Source organism: Aotus nancymaae, unplaced genomic scaffold, assembly GCF_030222135.1.
Source record: "Aotus nancymaae isolate 86718 unplaced genomic scaffold, 86718_ANA_hifiasm-v0.15.2.pri h1tg000041l, whole genome shotgun sequence".
In the NCBI taxonomy this organism is placed as follows: Eukaryota; Metazoa; Chordata; class Mammalia; order Primates; family Aotidae; genus Aotus; species Aotus nancymaae.
Window position 1 is genome coordinate 4253690 of NW_026988455.1, and position 14914 is coordinate 4268603.

At 42.1% G+C, this 14914-nt stretch overlaps 1 protein-coding gene across 2 annotated transcripts in view; it reads right to left on the reverse strand.

The window, feature by feature from the left end:
* RORA (RAR related orphan receptor A) overlaps positions 1-14914 on the reverse strand; it is a 234833-nt gene that overhangs the window by 44572 nt on the left and 175347 nt on the right. The gene's annotated exons all lie outside the window — the stretch shown is intronic.

The following is a 14914-nucleotide window of genomic DNA, read 5'->3' on the forward strand; positions in this document are numbered from 1 at the left end:
CAGGATGGGAACAGTCACCAGTTTACCTGGAATGTGTCATTACACTAAATTCATTTCCCATGGTTTTCACTACTGGGTATCATGTTAGAGTCTCTGAGTAACACACACACACACACACACACACACAATTGCACGTGCCCTAGTCTATTTCATTTTCATGCAGCCTTTACCTAGCCCCAGGCCTTACACAGAGTAATTTCTTTGTCCAAAGAATATGTCCCACACTGTAAGCACCACACATAGACCACAGCCCACTTTTTCTTCTCATGTAATCCCATATCCTGGGATAATTCCACAACCACTTACTTTGGATTTGAGGTGATGCTGGATTCAATACTTAGAGCACACGTGAAACTACTGGATTTAACCTCATTATAAACCGTGTGTACTGCTAACTCTCTTTCTCAGGGTGACTTTTAGGGAGTGCAAGCTATTCTAAAAGCTAGCCATCATTTTTTCAGTGCTTGCATATGGAGTTTCTTTGCTTGTCCAGATTTAGAGATTGTTCCAAATCTCACATCCAGTGTATTTTCTAGACTCTGGAGGCTTTCTAATACTCTAGTAATGGTGACTTTGGACACTAACAGGTACAGTTTGAGTTAAGCAACTTAGTATGTTTAAGGTTGTATTCAACAAAAATTGTCATTTGTAAGTCTTCCTCCTCATGTGAACACTTGGCTTTTTTTCAAGTAAAATTCTTTATGAAACATAACATCTAATAATGTCTCATACTTCACAGCCCTTCCAATATGTTCCATATAGTCAAGGCAAAGGTTTGTGCCACAGCTCTGAAACTCTAGAGAAAGTGAGTTATGCCTAACACTTTGCAGAGATGCTCAAAAGCCAAGTGGAAGTAGAGAAATCCTGAAAGGTGATTATCAGCTGGCTGCGAGTTATCGGCTACTTTTCTCTACATGAATTGAGTGGTCTAGAATGAAAACCAGCCTCTTCCTACCCTGGTCCCTAGGAATAGAATCATTAGGCAACATAAAGTCCTTGAACCACCTGGTAAACAGAATTTATACATGAAATGAAGAAGACTCACTTGGAGCTGCTTCTGCTCATGTCTCACCTCAGGGTGTAATGACAGGAATTAGGGATGAACAAACCTCTTTTAGGTCCCACCATTTAAGTCAGCATCAAAACTACTTGACGCTAAACTTGGGCCTTTCTTTTTTTTTTTATTTTTTTTTATTTTGAGACGGAGTTTTGCTCTTGTTGCCCAGGCTGGAGCGCAATGGCACGATCTCGGCTCACCGCAACCTCCGCCTCCTGGGTTCAGGCAATTCTCCTGCCTCAGCCTCCTGAGTAGCTGGGATTACAGGCACGCGCCACCATGCAACTTGGGCCTTTCAAGAGTTATCTCGATTCTATCATAAAAACAGGGGAGATCAAGCGTGTCTCTTTAGTCTTTTGTAAGAATAGGAAGGCCCTGGGCAGGGCATGTTGGGAACACTGAGTCGAACTGCATCTGGACAAAATGAAAATGGTGTGCAGTATTCCCGTCCAGTCAGCCTGGACTCACAGTGGATTACTAACAAGAAGTGAAGTAAGGATGTTTAAGGCTGTGACCACAATGCCCGTGTGGCATGGAGGTCTGCTCATGATGGGGGTGGCCTTGGAAGTACCATGCTGGCCCCAGCACTTCCACCCTTGGAATGGCTCATGGCTTGGCGGGGGTGAGGGTAGGGGTGCAGGTGGGGAGCAGTTGTGGTGCAGACCCAGGAGTTTGGTGCCACTGTGATACAAGACTGATGGCCTCAGCCAGGCTTCAACTCCTAGGGGTTTTCAGATCTGGAGGATACTTGAGCTGAGACAGTCAAGTATCAGCTGAGATCTCCACAGAGATCTGTGGAGGCCAAGAAGCTTAGGACAAATGGACTCACTGTAGATTGACTTGTACTTCCAAACAGGGGGCCATTCACTTAGATCTTTGTCCCCATGGTGTCTGTGCTTAGTTCCAGTGGGCTAAAGCACCAGAATTAATTGAAACAAGCTTCACGGGGAATCTTAGGGTTTCTGGATAGCAAATTGGTATTCTGATTGGTTAAATTATTCTCCTAGGCTCCCTCCTGCATGGTTCTCTCATCTCAGATGACAATTCCAGTTGCAAGCGCTCTTTAGGAAATGACTACAATTCCCCTACTCCAAAAGCAAACCCTCTGAATGTGATCTGATCACACGTGTTGATATTCCCAGAAAGCAAGTATTTGCAGATTGGAGCAGGGCACTTGCTCAGCCCTCCATTTAATCCAACAACGCACAAAGCCGTCTCCATCTCCCATTTTAGTCAATTTCCAGAATTCAAATGAATCCATGAGGAAAAATGCAGTCCGTGCCTTGCAAATTCTCCAAAGGATGCAGTTTAGCTTCATGAATTTGAGTTTTCTGTCCAACAAGAAGGAGGAGGACAATAATCCCTCTGTCCTTTGCCTTTCATCGTGTAGGCTTTTCGGCTTCCCACCAGGTAGTGTTGTGTCTTCTCAAAACAATCTTCTTTTAACACAAATTATGAATCTTGGTCCATATATATACTGCACACATTAACTCAGCCAGCATTTCAAAGGATGAGTTCTGTCAGACAGCACTACTGTCAACGTTCACAAGTATATTGATTAAATTAGCCCACATGCATATTCATCCCAGCAAAGAAGTTTATTGTGTAGTGGAGTATCTGGACCAAGAAGCGCGCACATAATCATGAATTGGCTTCACAATGAACAATCTTGCTATGAAAAATTCTAATTGCCCACATTTTCAGCTCTATTGCCTCAATAATTTGCTCTCTCATGTACCCTATATAATTCAAACAGGCTCTCCACACCTGCAGAGGCAAATTTCTGCAGTTTCAAGGAGCTGACAACAAGTGGCAGCGGGCGTCAGGAAACCGTGGAATGCAAGGGCGCTAATTAACCAAGTGGTCCTTGGGGCTAGGCTGTCATTTAGCACTGTACTTCTATAAAAAGTTCGCTTTGAATTTTTAATTATAAAGGAACAAGAACTTGAGCACTAGCCTTCTTAAGATGACATTTATTCCTCAGGACATATCTTTAGAGATATCATGGTCCAGAGAACAATGCCCATTCTTCCAAAGACTTAGAAAAATAATAAAAATTGTATGAGAGTCACCCAGTACTTCATGCTGTGGGTCAGTAGTGATCTCTCAATAATAATAAAATTAATTTATAATACCTACATGCACTTGTGCTAATAATGTGTCACACATCACATCTCACTCACTCCTCCAACACCCTATGCGGCAGGCATCACTATTTATTGTTACCGTCGTCACTGTCACCGTCATCACTGCACTCTTGTTAAGCAATCACTAACCAGGGTTCAAAAGACCTCGCCTACATAGTTTGTTTAAACTTACATACGACTCAGGAACTGATGTCAACATCTCTTTCTGCGAGTTATCTGCTTAGTTTATAACTAAAAATAATCATCAACCTTCCAGGCCACTGATCTCAGTTTCACAAACTTCTGGTTAGAATTTTAACCCTAGAATGACCAATGCCAGCATTTGACAATTCTTAAGGCCAGGCAAATCACTTAACCTCTCTGAGCCTCAGTTTCATACTTGAAGGTTCAAGGCGTGCAGTATTTATGTATGATACATTTATGTATCATTACGTGATACATAAATGACACAGCATATATGATATCTGTATGAGCATTTTATATATGTATTCTCTATATGTGCACATCACATAGTTCTTAGAAACAGTTGGCACTCAATAAATAGTAGCTATTATTATTGTTGTTATTGATAAGAAATCCTGCCTTATAGTGAAATGAAATTCCTTCCTCCAGACTTTAAGCTCTTTCCGAGGTGGGGATAGAGAAAAGCTGCTTATCCTCCAACTAATATGACAGGCAGTTGATACCGGCTACCACAGCAATCCTTCACCACACTGCTGCTTAACTGTTTGCTACAGCACAGTGGTGTGTTGCAGTAAGTTGCAGGAGCGTCACAGGGAATTGGTTTCTAATAAAACTTTAAAAGAATTAAAGTTTTTCATTAGTTCACATAAAAAGTAAACTAACATGGACCCAAGGTTACCCCAGTATCTTTCACTCTAGCTCACTTGCACAATCATATATTTTCTTGAATAGAACTAAGTGGGATGGGGATTGGCTGGCCAATGCCAAAACTTGGTTGGGTACACTTATGAGAATATGTCTGTCATGCTTATGAATGTCAACCAATTTTGTGTGTCTTGCAAAAATGGTTAAAAACCAGTGCTTTCAAAAGCCTATCTTTTACACAAATCTGTTTTTTTTTTTTTTTTCTGGAGTGCAGAGAATATGGAGGACTTTTCACTTGCTATGTTATCTATTTCTCTAATGTTTGAATTTTTTACAAGCAGCATGCATTACTTTTGTAAGCAGAAAAACCAATAAAGATTAAAAAGAAAAACCCTAAGGCATTTGATTTTATTTTCAGTAAAATGGCTTGAGTCCTTTATGGATTAGTCACTTCATTTTATCCCCTGTTTAAAACTGCCAGGGTATTAAAGGCTTCCGCTGCCTGAATGGTGGCCTGGCTTGTGTGTCAAGGCTGGCCAGGGGAGAGCTGTGGAGTCTTCACCTTGTTCCTTGGAGGGACTTCAGGAGCGCCAGGCTTCTAGAATTTCATGGCCCCCTTGTTCCAGGACTTCTAAAGATGGTCATGCACGTTGTGCTGTGCCCAGTGTGGCCTAGTGAGGGGGCAAAAGTTGGGGCTGAAATGCACCTGGCAGTGAGTCTTGCTGCAGAGTGGCTGCAACAGCCTGGAGAGAGCCTTTCTCCATCTGTCTACCCCAACAAGCTCCTTTTTGGCAAACCCTCCTTCCAGGGGTGGTGCCCCTTCTCTCTTGTGCTAGCAGTGGAGAGTTCAGGGAGCAAACTGTTTTCTCTCTACCCTGCCATGGGAGGCCCCGGGCCACCATAAGGGTTTGCAGAGAGTTCTCATAATAGCTCCATGTGGAAGGGGAACAGACCATCGACCTGGAGCTGTGACTTGGAACAGCGCATGGGTATGTTCCACAGCCCAGGCGTGTTCAATGGCCCTCAGGGATGAGGAGAGCCGAGTTCTAGCTGCATCCTATGCAAACTGATGACTGAGTTGTTTGGCCACTTGGTCTAAGTATATATTCCACATAACACTAACGTGTTTTTCTAGTACATTATTTTCTTTTCTTGATTTTGGATTCTTTCACGACAGTATTTCACCCTCGCTGAACATCACCAAAACAATTAGACCTCCAATTAGAAAGCCCTCCTCCTTCAGTAAGCAGGCTCATCGTCATTCTTGGCAACAGTAATAATGCCTGAGTTTGTGTGGAATTCTACATAGTTTTCAAAGTTGTTATCCTCGTTAGCTTGCTTTGATTTTGGTGCTTTCAACATCCCTAAAGGAGGCAGATAGGTTTTACCATCCCCATTTTACAGATGTGGAAAATGAGCCTCAGGAAGGTTAAATGGCTTCTTCTCTATGTTCAGATTTCCCAGGGTTTGATGCAGAAACAGCCATAAATGAGATAGACTTGGTGTCTCTTTCCTATTTAAGATTATTGGATTCATTACTGATCTGGGGCTCTCAAGGGGACGTGACAGCAACAAGAAAGCACTGGGAGTGAACTCAGCTAAGAGGCAGAGGTGGCCCTTCCAAGTCTCCATCTGAGACTGGACTCCCCGGGTGGCCTCCAGCAAGTCACTTACACCTCCACTTCCTCCAGCTATAAAGTGGGAATAATTCCTACCTCCCAGGCAGGTGGTGGTAAATGAGTGCTCACAAAGCTCTTTGAAGATGAAAAACCTATATAAATGGGAAGCTTCAGGAAGCTTGCCATATCATGCTTGGCAAAGATTGTGACGCTGTGTTCTATCACCATATTCAGCTACGCCACAAAGAGAATAAAAATTACATAGAACCATAATTTTCATTTGCTAGCTGGACTTAAATTTTTTAATCACTGGTTTCTGAGATGCTTTCCCGAGGGACTGATGGGTCCCGATGTTACTATCTTATCCACAACTTAGAAGAAAAAGAGCAGTTAGACGGAGAAGTCGCCTCTCTACGCAAATTCCTTGACCTAGCTTTATCTAGGGCTTGTACAGTCTTGCTGGGGCATCATGGAAATGGCATGATTCCCACTTCTTAACATAATAAACATACATGTCACCCTCTGACATCAAGCCTTACTATTAACATCTGACTCAAATGACTCTATCAAATTACAGCCATTTTAAAAAAAGTTCTGTACCTACTAAATAAGCCACTTCTTAAAAACTTCAACTGGATTGTCATTTCTGCTGGAAATCTAATGACTTTAAAAAATCATTTTTCAATAAATACCTGCCAAATACACACACACACACACACACACACACACCCCTCAAACCATCAAGAGATCAAACATTTGTGAACTAAATTTAAAATAAGACAAAACTGAAGTTTGGAACTTTGACGATTTTTCTTCAGTCAAGACCTAGGTGTGTAAGAGGTAAAATGCTGGGCCAGAATGCTCCGTCTGAATTCGAGAAAGCCGAGCTGTGTGTGCAGGAAATCTCTGAAGAGTAAGGAAGCCAGGCACAACTTCTCATGTGGCTTTCTGTGAATATGCAGGTAGTTCTGACAATGGGAACTGAATATTAATCCTTTGTAATATGTTTCCATCCCTACTAGATTAAGCTTTCTAGAGAAACTGACTCACATTCCCTGATGCACATGTATCTTTGCTAAAAGCCAAATCCAAATGAGCACTTTTATCCCTAGACGGGAAATTCTGTCAAATCAGAGAGGAAACAGATTTTTCATATAGAAGAACAGTGGGTGGCTCTGATTTTTAGATCCAGTTCTCTCTAGAATTCTTCTATCACATAGTAATGCACAAACTGTTTAAATTTAAGGCAACTGACTCTTTACCTTTTTTGGTATCCAATTTAAACCTTGAGTGAAAGACTTGAACAGCAAGAGAATAAGCTTTGTAATACTTCATCATACTCATCCAGTGGGTCAAATACTAAATAAGTTCTCACCCAATAAATGATGCCACCGCGATCAGCAATACAATCTTTTTTTTTTTTTTTACTTTTTGTTTTTCTTCTCTCTTGGTTTTATAAACAACGGATCATAGTTGTTGTTAAGGGTTTGTGGGGTTATGTGACATCAGGGGCTGAGATAAAGGTAACTGGTAACCAATGGTCCTTAGTTGGCATAAGGTCCCTCTAAGATTCTAGAATTAACTACATTTTAAAATATAAAGTCCTCGAAGATGTTCTAGGACCCTGGAGTCAGTAACGTCTGACAAAAGCCCTCCTTCTCTAGACTCCCTCAGGGTGGGTTAAATGTCATTTCATATCAGCAGTAAAGAGAACCCATTTATTTTGCTAAGTGATTAGACTATGCTCAAGGGAAATTCCTAATAACTTTGTTTCCAACAATGGTGTCCCTTACATAATTCTGGATAATACTAGACCAGAAAAAGTCATCTGATTCACAGAACCACATGTAATCGTTTCTTGCTATCAACCTCACTTTAGGTACCAATTTCTTTTTTCTCTCTAACAAGAACAATTACGCTACATTTAGGTGAAGTCTTCCTTTACTTACGGCTGAGAGAACTGGGGTCAGCTCTTTGCTTTCATTGCTCAAGGTCTGTTTTTCACAACAGAAAAGAAAACACCTTTAAAAATAAACCAAATCTGGTGATCTTATCTTGTTTCTGCTCAACCAAAAACATCAGAATTACTCTAACTGCATTTTATGAAACAATCTTACTCTACACAATTACCCCAACATTCTCACACCTAAGCCCACGATAAAAACCACTCCATTTTAAAGCTGTCTTAACTTCACACCTAATTTCACAAAACCCCACAAATCCTTAACAACTCCTGATTACGAATACCACCTGCACAATTTCCATAACCCCCATAACCATGCCATCACAAAACTCAGCTGCACGAAGCAAGATGTGCAGAAATGGGTCAAAATAACAAGAATCCAGGTTAAGTCATATAAGCTTACCAGGCAAAGGAACCCATCATTTCTTTCCATGAGCTCTGATGACATTCTGAAGATCCGCTACTGCTCACTGAATAGATGTCACTCAAGAAATAGTCCCCAACCAAACAAACTCTGGATTCATGGCAAAAGACTGGAAATAACTTACAACGTTAAACCTTGAAAATGCATCTATGTCCGTCTATAGCAAGCCCAGAAGACTAAAAAGATAATACATTTACAGTCACAGGAACACGGTGTCCTGACCAAAAGTTTCTTGGTCTACAGACCATTTTAGTGGGTGAGGATCATTAAGAGGATTAGACCACAGCCTGTATCTCTGCTTAACTTCTGTGCTGTTTTCCATTTCAGAAAAGTGTCCTTAGAATCAATAAGAGGATGAAGCTCTGGATGAGACATGAGGGAAGGGTCTAGGTTTTATTTAAAATCACAGGCAAATTATTTGGGCTTGCCAGAAGCAGAAGTGTAAATGTTTACATATTAATCACTTTAAGACTGTAAGATCTTAAAGACTTAGTGACCAACTCCTAGAAATTCAACAAGTTTATTTACCTCCAATTTTCCAGGACATGGTCATTAACATCTAGACACAAAATATGCCAAGTTCTAAGCCTCTCAAATGCGTCACCAATGTATTTCTGAATTATGGCTCAATGGCATTTTTTAAAAAATTCTTTTATGATGCTTTTCTTAGACAACCAGTTCAGCCAGGCATACTAATGACCAAACAACCTGAAGACTTGTTTCTGACTCTTTCTCCAAATGCATAATCTTTAAACTTGCTGATTAAAGAAACATTTCCATTCTTAATTACAACATATAAGCTCAACCTGACAAAGGATAGCAATATTGTGTCTATGCCTGTTCCCAAGGGGAAGCAGCAGGAGCTGGTGGCTATTTCTCAGCAGGAAAGGGAAATACAGAAAAAGGCAGCAGGCCTTGGGGATTTAAGTAGTTGTGAGACATAAGGAGAAGAAATGATCTCGACCAAGCTAAGAGATTGTCAGATTTATTTTGAGAAGGTCTGACATCTGAGCATCAATGCAGACAATATAACACCTCATAAATGTCATTTTTTCCCAACTAAAAGAAATGCATAGCCTGTGTGTTTATCTTGAAGCTATTTATTTTTATGTGAGACATACACCAGAGGTAAGAACACAACTGCCATGTAAAGATGTCAAAACGAGGCCCGCAATCCTGTCCTTCCTATTCCATTTTCAGTTTATGCTCCTCCAGCCCAAGGTGGTTCTTCTGCCTGCAGAGACAAACATTTCTGATGCTATTCTATGACTATCCTGCAAATACTGCTATAAGCTATCCACTGTTTGTCAATGGGTGCCTCTGTCACTTAAGATAGTTTGAGTGAGTGTGACATTATCACTGCAGTAAGTGAATCTTTTTAATTTGCAGTAAAAGTGTACCATTCACACACTTTGGTACTTCAGTACGGCAAGGTTTTGAAATCCATTTCACAAGTGGTGGCAGCATATTTCATGTCGGATGGAAACACACTCTGATTGCTAACAGCTGCTGCAGGCACATCTTACTGTCACAGCCAGAGCTCAGAATAGCAGGTCCTCTTTAATGCCAATAGCTGCTACCATCTTAAATGGTAACACAGGCACACACATACCACATATACACACATACTACACACCTATACCACACATGCTCACACATACCACACATACATATATACACTCACATATACCATGCTCACACACATCACAGATGCACACCTCAAACACACACGGCACACATGCACACCACACACGGCACACATGCACACTACACACACACAGCACACATGCACACTACACACACACGGCACACATGAACACATCACACAAAGCACACATGCACACCACACACACGGCACACTACACATGGTACACATGCACATGTCACACACATGGCACACATGCACACCACACACAGCACACATGCACACTACACCCACATGGCACACACACATGGCACATACACATCACATGCACATGACACATATGCACACTACACACAGCACACATGCACATCACACACACGGCACACTACATATGGCACACATGCACACATCACACACACGGCACACATGCACACCACACACGACACACACGGCACATATGCACACTACACACGACACACATGGCACACACATCACACACACACGGCACACATGCACACTTCACGCACAGGTCTATTCAGCTGCAAGTCCTCACACACAGATCTATTCACCTCCACTTGCCAAGAACCTGAATGACTGGGCACCAAGGACACAGAACACACACACTCACACCCACCCTACATACGGACCACACACACCACAGATGCACACCACACATGCCACACACACATATACTGCGCACACCCCCCCCACATGCTTGCACATACACATCACCTCTCGCCCCTCAACATATGGGTCCACACATGGGTCTATCCAGCTGCTAGTCCCGCCAACACTTGCTGAGAACCTGCATGACTGGGCACCAGGGACAGAAAAAGGATGCACAGAACCCATGAGTGTCCCTCATCCTGTTGCATGAGCTTTACTGCATAGGAATTAAGGATGAAAGTGAAAACTTTTTATTTAATTGTTTTAAGGAGAAAGAGGAAAGTTGATTATAACCTTGAAGATAAAGTATAGAGATTTGATTTGCAAACTCTAGAGTCTAGGGTTGAATCCCTGCCCTGACATTTGCTGGCTATGAGAACTTGGGCACTTTCTTAATCTCTTTGTGCCTCAGTTTCCTCATCTTTAAAACAAGCCCTATCTCATTATTACAGGGTACACAAGTAAAGTGCCTACAGCATCAGTGCCCAGCACATAGTAAGTGCTCCATAAATGTTAGCTATAATCATCATCACTGGCTTTTTTTTTTTTTAAACTAGGTCTCACTCTGCCACCCAGGCTGGAGTGCACTGGTGTAATCACAGCTCACTGCAACCTCTGCTCCCTGGCCTGAAGCAATCCTCCCACCTCAGCCTCCTGAGTAGCTGAGACTACAGGTACATACCACCACACCCAGCTTTTTTTTTTTTTTTTTTAAGTAGAGATGGGGTTTTGCCATGTTGCCCAAGCTGGCCTTGAACTCCTGGACTCAAGTGATCTACCTGTCTTGGCCTCCCACAGTGCTGGGATCACTGTCTATCTTTTAAGGATGATAGTATTTGGCAGGGGCTGCAGTTGGAGTGGAGGAAACTATCAGAAGAATGAAGGATAGGTCACTGTATTTCTTTTGTATAACGACATGGAGTTTAGCAGCTTTATTTCTAACACAGAGGCCTAATGTGAGAAATAACACTAACCAGGGAATGACTGAAAGAAACCAGTGTTTCTTTCTAGGGAAAGCCCACAGCGAGGCTGGCATGTTGCAGAGGTGGTAAGTGGAGGAAGTGGGAGAGAGGCCTCACACACTGAGGTAAAACGGGGAACAGAATGAACTGCAGGGTTCGGAGGGTTCACAACTGCCCGTGCAGTGAGCAAAATTCAGCAGACGCCTGTAATACCCTGTGACTCTCTTTCTCCAGGGCTCAGCTTCCTCATCTGTTCTTGGACACAGTGGTCCACTAGATCACCTTCCAGAGCCAGTCCCGCGGTATTACACTGTGATGTGAAGAGCCGCCTTCCATTTCCCCAACAACAGGGACCTCTTTTTATGGCAAAACCCAGCAGGTGTCATCTCGTCAGGGAAAAGAGAAAGTGGAAGAGCAGACTACGTGGCGACTCATTTTCCCTTTTCATTGCATTTCGGTTTAGGAAAGAAAACACAATGAAGTTTTCTCTTCAAGACCCAAAATAAAAGTTCTGGCCCCCAGAACACTGTGGCAGCTAGAACACCGTTTTTATACACCCAACCCCTTGCGTTTCCCCCCTTTTATAAACTTAATTTTATAAAATAACAATTCTACTACCAAATGAAGAGAAATTTTTTCAATACCATGTCTTGCTATTACAGATGAGACAAGGCAACACTATGCTAATATGGTGATGTAAAAATAAAAGTTTTTTTTTCCCCCTTCAAAGTAAACAATTTTAATTGAACGTGTTAGGACAAACTTAGGTTATCTTTTTTCCTCTCTCTTTGAAGTCTACCAATTGTGCACTTTTGCTTTAAATCAATAGAGGCAAAGCCCATTGCAGGTAGTGTCAATAATGCAAATCCATTTCCTATTGTAAATCACTATTCAAAATGAAACCATTTCCATCAGCGAAGCATTTTAGAACCTCAAGCTACACTGTTCCCACCTGCAAGAGTCTAAGACATTGGAGGTAATGGACGAAGTCGAAGGCCACGTCAAGGAGGATGAGGACGGAGGGGGAACTTCCGAGGTAGCCCCCACCGTGGTAATATAAAAGCGTATTCATCAGACAAGTGCCTTCGCTGTGAGATGTTGGGGAACCGAGCCCAGTGGGGTGGCTGGATCCGCTCAGTGTTCCAAAAAAGCCAACCCAAGTATTCACCACGACTTGCCTCGATTTTGCCTTCACGGCTATTCGAAGGCCTGAAGCAGTCATTGAAAGCAATTTCAAGAAATTGAGTTAAAAAAAGAGAGAATTAAAGTTTAGAAAATAATCATTTGAATAAGTGTGTAGACTTCCAAATAAATTCTGAATGGAACAGATTTTTTGGGGGGATTCATAACCTTTGGTATGTTTTAAAAATCAGCCACACTTTAAACATACCCACTAATAATGAGAAGAATGGCTAGCAGTTATGAGGAATTATTATTCATTTAAAATACCCTTTAAAGTATGTCGCAAAGATAAATGTGTTTAGTCCTTACCTGTCCCCACCCTTCACAATAAACAATAATATTTCTATTGAAGCCAGTTTCCTGTTCCTGGAATCAGCTTTTTGAGTTGTCAGTTAAGCTATATGAGCTAGTTAGTATGGAACGTAACATTGGCAGTAGGAAAACAGGTACTCTACCAGAGAAATATCAGTCTATTTTAGGAATGTTTTTAAGAGGGAGTTGTAGTTATCTACGAGAGAAAAATCAAGGCTTTTCTGGTCTGCTAAGTTCAACGGTGTGATGGAAGGACGTTTCGCTGTCCAGTTAGAGAGCACGGTCCATTTTCAAGTGAATCTATTATTTTCCTTTCCTTCCTCATTCCCGACTTTAAGACAATGCAAATTAACCTTAAAGGATGTCTTCTTTGGGCATAATTTTACAACTATTCTTTAAGATCCTTTATCCCATTTCAAAGCACTTTGTGAAAACACGTCCTCAATGAGGTAGGTGAGATCTCAGGAACAGGGATAGAATTTGTTTTTAATAAATAAGTGTGTGCGATTTTTCTACTGTTATCATTGCAGGGACTTTCCTCAAAGAGGCTTTAGGGAAGAACTTAAAATGGAGAAAGGCAACTTCTGCACGTGGTGATCAGGTTGCCTTCAGTCTCCTCTAGGGAGTCAAGGGGCTGCGGAACCAGCCGTCCCACCTGCTACCACAGTTTCCCACCCTTCTCCTAACCTGACAAATGCCATCGACACTGCTAGGCCCTGCTTCTCATTCAACTCTAACTGAAAAATGGGAGAAGAAAGGATTGTGTAAGAAAAAAATGAAAACCTTTGAGGGCCAACTAACAGATTTCCTAAATTAATGATGTATTTTAATATTCCAGGAATTTGATTTAGGATGAATTGTTATTTGGATGTCTGTCTACTGAGAGAGTAATTGCTAAACTCAAGGAAACTGGTCACAAATACTTTAGCAACAGCTATAAATTACCAGTGGGCCAAAGATTTTGAGATCGTGACAAACTTCTCCAGGAACGTTACCATTCATTTCACTCCAGTGTGGCCACGTTCCCCCAACTGCAGGAAGCCAAAGCAGTCCCCGGGAGAAGCAGACAGAGACAGGAAGATAGGGGGCAGTTCTGTCTAGTCTTCAGTGACAGCTCATAAACCTTAAAAAAATGGAATTTTAATAAAGCCCATTTTTATATTTTCAAACACCAAACTGGGAAGTGGAAGAAAACGATGATAGTTCCAAAGGACTTCCTGTGGGGGAAAGCTTCAATGTCACAACTAAAACCTACATCAAATTCCCCAGCACACCCTTGTCTTCAACCCGAGGCTGCGTAACGGAGGTTTGCGGAGCCTGCAAATAGGGAATTCTGTGTGACTGCGGTAAAAGCACCAAGCGGCCTCATGACCAAAGTCTCCTGTATCTTAGTCATTTTTGAACTGGTGGCTGAAGTCAGAACTGTGCATGATTACTATCACAGGATGACAATGAAAGTCACCATTCTGTGTTCTTTTGAGAAGGATTTTCCCTTGTGTTGTCCCTTTGTTCAGCTTCCCACACTCACTGCTTGTGTAGAATTTTGTTAGGGGTGTAGCGGTTCTGACACAACCGATAACGTGTACGATCAAGATCGGGCTAATCTGGATATCTGACACGTACTGTGGGCGTGGAGATGCTCCTGTGCTGTGGTGGATGATAGCCTTCGAAAGTTCTTCGTTGTCTTCACTGTTACACACTCTATTAATTTTCTAGATGAAGAAAGCACGCGGCCAATATTTTCTTCCAACAAATTCACTGGCTCCAGCCTCAACACCAAAATGAGGATGATCATCGAAGTTCTGATGTCACTGCCCCAAACTACCTGGCGTCACTGCTTATGCAGCTGCTTTCAGTGCCAATGAGATAAGACAGAGTTATAGTCCTTCCTCCTTTTTTATTTTCATTTTTTCAAGATAGGGTCTCGCTCTGTCACGCAGGCTGCAGTGCAGTGGTATGATCTCAGCTCACTGCAACCTCTACCTCCCTCTGGGTTCTAAGAATTCTCCTGTGTCAGCCTCCCGAGTAGCTGGGATTATAGGTGCCTGCCACCATGCCTGACTTTTATTAGGGATGGGGTTTCTCCATATTGGCCAGGCTGTTCCCTAA